We start from the raw sequence: 5,502 nt of genomic DNA, 5'->3' as shown, positions 1-5,502 counted from the left end.
AATTGGTTGACATAGTTGTACATGTGATTAATTAGATTAAGAGTGATCAACCTATAAGATTAATCTAGATTGCATTGCAAATTTCAATGTCATGAACCCTTGATTTGAGAATTGCTTTAATTGATTGAATTCAATTGTGATTTTCCTAGCTAGCCATTCATAGTAAACCCTAGCTTGGCTTATAGGAGATAGCCCTTGAATTCCTTTGATTGCAACTATTGTTTGTCCTTTGCAATGTTTGAATGGATTGAGTGATCCTTCAATTCCCTTGGGTTCGACCCTTGACTTACCATATACTCGTATTAGGTTGGTCGAGTGTTTATAAATTTTCTTTGGCTCTAGGAAAGGGTAGAGAGTGACCTACATTTTCCTCGTGTCAATTGGCATTGCTGAAAATGATCAATGTGTCGAAAAGAACCAATGTACTGAACCATTTGGAAATAGTTTACAAAAAGTTGCTTATCGTAAAAAATTGAATTCAATGAGAAGAAATCAACAAAGAAGGGAACAAAATGGAAATAACCAACTTGGAAAACAGTCTTCCCAATCACAATAGAAGCAACATCAAAAGGCTTTTTGTCATCCAGGGTCATTGTCTGCATTTCGTGAGCTTCGAAAAAAACAATCAGGATATGTACATCAATTAGTGCGAATGAAGCAATTGAAAATGAACCACAACTTAAAGACCAAGAAAATGTGGTTATGATTAGAACGATTGAAATTGGACATGAATTGGAATCTCAACCAGAAGCAGAAGCCCAAAAAAAGGTACGATCGATGATTTATTTATTTATATGATGTTGTTAACTTATTATTATTAATTAATTAGCTTACAACATTGCTCGTTACAGCTCCTACAATCAAGTAGCATCGAGGGCCGACAAAATTGATCAAGGTCCATGCTCGTACAAGAGAGGAACCACCTTACCTTACTCTCAATCAATTTGGGCAGCCAATTGGACCCACTTCTAAAGTTGTCAAAGAACTTTCTCAATTTTTGGGAACATTGGCTAAAAATTCAGAGCTTGCCCCACTGAATTATGTCAACTAGAAAAGTTATCCCACACATGATAAAATATGGGATTATATGCTGGTACTTCTATAAATTAAATTTGTTAATCTATTACATTGATAAGTGGTTGGTTTGAATTTGTACCTACTTAAATAAGCATTTAATCTTTTGGTGTAGGAGAAATACTTGGTGCCTGAGGAAGGAAAAAAGTGGGTAATGGAGGTTGTTAACTACGCTTGGCGAATCTATAAATGTAGGACAAAACAAAAATACTTTTATGCATTTGAAACTGATGAAAAAAGAAGGGCAGAGCGTCCGAAAAGAATGTTAGAAACATATTTTGAAGACCTTTTAAACTACTGGAATTTGCAAACAACTCAGGTACATATTGTATGTTTTGGCTATTGTTGTACATACCTTTTAATTTTTGCAATTGCGGTACTTGAGATTATTTTCTTTCTTTCTTCTTTTATTTTTAATTTCATAGAAGGAAAGTGAGACCAACAAAAGAAATTATGAAAAGCTTGAGGACATTCACACTACGGGTCCAAATTCGTATGCAATATTACGTCATAAATTGGTAATCATTTGTTTAACTTCATTTTCTTAATTACATCACAAACTCGTTCATTTTTTAACATGTTGAGTTTTTTTTTGCTTCTACTATGATATGGTTCAAATTTTTTTTATAGCAACAAGAGGACCCAAATAAGAAAGAACCCTCCCAGGCAAGAGTTTATAAAGAATCAAGGAAAAGAAATCCTAAGAGGACTAAAAAGACAAGCTTTGAGAAAACGAAAGATAATATTATGAGTTTTTTTTATTATATCCTTGCATATTAATTCATGAACAAATGGAGGCTCTAGAATCTCATCAAGAACATGAAGAAGATCCCAACACTACGGATCCCTATTATAAAGTGATAAAGAAAGCTGAGCATAATGGACGTGTACACCTCTTTGGGAAAGGTGTAACAAAGACCGACTTAAAGAAGAAAGGAAACCAATCTGGGTATAAAATTCAAAAAAAAAAATCCTGCAAAGTATTCAAGTAGAGTTGGTGCAACAATTGCAGGAAGCTAATCTTGGAATCAATATCAAGGTTCCTGAACACCCGAATGCATCTATTCAAAGGGATGCAACTAGTGATAGGTCACTAGCTAATGACCACATTGGAGAAAAATCTTGTGCCGAAACACACTTATCAAATAAGGTTATGTACTCTTATGCCTTTTTTTTCCATTTTAAGCTAAAATAGTTCAAAATGTATAAAATTTATCTAAAAGTTAACTACGTATAAACTACAAGATATGATTTAGTGAGTTGAAATAATTCTTGTTTGGGTCATAACGTGGTGACTTTACCTTTACTATTTGCAGCATGGAGAAGAACATGGTGATGTTTATCATTGTGAGGATGGAACATTCCTAGAGTAATCGAAGGTCTTTGGTGGCCTTCAAATATGCTATATAAAACATTATTGTGAGTTTCATATATATTTTCAAATTATTTATCCTATGTTACTTTTATTTTCACCTTGATTGTCCATGGTTGAAATGAAAATTAATTGAATCGAAAAAATAAATTACTACTACAAACACTAAAAATAAAAAATTATAGAAAAATATATATAAGTGTACACTCTTATAATGGTGGAAAGTAGTGTTTCTTACTCCATGCTTTTGTTTTATTTATGATTTGATATCTTTTTTTTTTCTTGCTAACCTGACTACTTTTTCTCCCTTTTGTTGTACTAAAATCGTTAAGCTGGGTTTGGGGTTACTATACCAATGGTAACAATTAACTTAAAACAAAAAAAGATATTCTTTGGGTAAATTAGATAGACCCTTAAGTTACTCATGTCTGACTACTAAGCTCAGTCATACTTAAGTATGTACTTTAATTTTTCTATCATTGTTTAAAAATTAAGTACTTACTAGAACGAGTGTTGAAAATTAAACGTGTACTGGATTTAGGGAAGGAATGATCTCTTCTCAATCATATTTTTAATATATCCTTAAATTCTACTGATATTCTTTATTTGATTTATTTTTTTATTATTTTTTTCTATATTCAAATTATTATTGTTATCAATATATTTTCAGATATAATATTATTGAATGCTTCCTAAATATTTTGTGTTAACAGGCTATAACTGAAGAACAAACGAATGGGTCTTAATGTGGTTGTTTTGATAATTATTATGTGATTCGAAGAACTAATGTAAATCGTGGTATTTAATTATCTTTTGGCTTATATAAGTATTGTTGAAATACTTCATTTTGTAAATTGCCAATCTATTGGACAATTATGTAAATATTTTTGAAAACTTCTAATGAAAATGAAATTCCTATTTTCATTGATATATATTACGTGTATTATTGTTTAGGGTGCAAACATCTCATTTGAAGTAAAAATATATATGTATGTGCTAATTAAAAACTATTAATATGACTTCTCACCAATGAGAAAAAACAATTGCATTAGGCTTTATTAACCATTGCATTAATTCTAATGCAAGGGTTTACTAAGTCGTTGCTCTAGGCCCAAAGAACCATTGGAATAGGGTCTAATGCAACGGTCCTTTACCATATCCAATGGACCATTGCGCTAGGTCTGCTAAGCCGTTGCAATAACTCTAGTGCAATGGCCTCGGATACAACGGTCATAGACCCGTCGCAGTACTCTTACAACAACGGTTATTTGTCCTATTGCCACGGTTTTTTGTGGTTGCATTTGCTTGTTTATGTAGTAGTACCAGAAAGAGATAACGAAGATCACTAAGACCCATTGTTGATCGTACCATGTCTAGAAAGGTTCGATTTCTCCTTTCGGATACTCCGTTCCATTGTGGAGTTCCTGGAGGTGTCAATTCTGAAAGAATACCATGTTCTTTTAAGTGGTCATCTTATTCATGGCTCAAATATTCACCACCTCAATCTGATCGAAGGGCTTTGATTATTGACAAGCTGGTTTTTGACTTCACTCTAAAATTCTTTAAATTTATGAAATGATTCTGATTTGTTTAACATAAGGTAGACATATCCATATCTATTATAGTCGTCCGTGAAGGGAATGAAATATCGATAGCCATTCCTTGCGGATGTGCTCATTAGTCCGCATACATCGGTGTGTATTAGGCCCAATAAGTCACCTGCCCTTTCTCCCAACTTGGAGAATGGTTGCTTTATCATCTTTCCTAATAAGCATCATTCGCAATTCTCAAATGATTGCAAATCGAATGAGTCAAGAATACCTTCGTGTAGAAGTTTCTTGATATGCTTGATGTTAACGTTGCCAAGACGACAATGCCACAAGTATGTTTGATTTGACTCAACGGTCTTAGGTCTTTTGGTGGTATCATTAACATTATAAACATGTTTGTCTAAAGAAATCACATTTGGATAAATGTGTCATGCCATAAAAGATATAAACAAGACTTTCAAAACAATCACTTGTTATAGTCTTGTGATCAAACAACTCGATGTCCAACGCCAAAAGATAAAAATATGTTCAACAATAAAACTAGAACAAGTTCTATTTCAAGACAAAATATGTGATAACAAGCTTGATGGAAAGATTGTCTTCTTGTATCGCTTGTAAATGCAAATCCACTTGTGAAGCTCTTCTCACTTAATTCCTAAAATAGGAGCATATAGTGAGTCATTTATGGTATCTAATACCTTACGAATTGCTTATATACAAGTGTTGGTTTATAAAGAATATACCTGAGATGAAAGCTACTTTTTCCTTCGCCTCATCTTCTAGGTACTCACTACATTCCCTTTTCTAGTGGCCTTGCCTACTACAATAGAAGCATGATGTAGGGAAAAGTAGGTCGTTTTCTACCCTTTCCTAGAGCCAAACAAAATTTGTAAACACTCGACTAACCTAATACGAGTATATGGTTAGTTAAGGGTCAACCCAAAGGAATGAGTAGGTGCAAGCTATAGCCTAGGTCAAGCTACTTCGAAGATTGTAGAAAGATAGGGTTGGTAACTAAGGTATCGAGAAAGGTAGATAAATCGAGAAGTTCAATATACTAAACACTAGGGATATAGGTTCCACATGCAAGCTCAATGATTATGCTAATTGAAGGATTACTCAATTAATTCAAACATTGCAAAGGACAAACAATAGTTGCAATCAATGGAATTTAAGAGCTATCCCCTACAAACCAAGCTACGGTTCACTATGAATGGTTAACTAGGAAAAATCACAATTGAATTCAATCAATTAAAGCAATTCTCAAATCAAGGGTTCATGTCATTGAAATTTGCAATGCAATCTAGATTAATCTTATCAGTTGATCACTCCTAGTCTAATTAATTACATGCACAACTATATCAACCAATTTAATTGCAACAATTCAATCAATCAAGGATCATCAACTAGCAAAAATCATCAATCTAGAATGCTTCCCCTTCTCCCTAGCAACTAATCTACTCACTAATCATGGTGAAATTGAAAAAAAAAAAACAAAACAAATTC

The sequence above is a fragment of the Chenopodium album genome, chromosome 12 (genome assembly GCF_948465745.1).
Source record: "Chenopodium album chromosome 12, dcCheAlbu1.1, whole genome shotgun sequence".
In the NCBI taxonomy this organism is placed as follows: Eukaryota; Viridiplantae; Streptophyta; class Magnoliopsida; order Caryophyllales; family Amaranthaceae; genus Chenopodium; species Chenopodium album.
Note: the sequence above shows the minus strand (reverse complement) of the source record.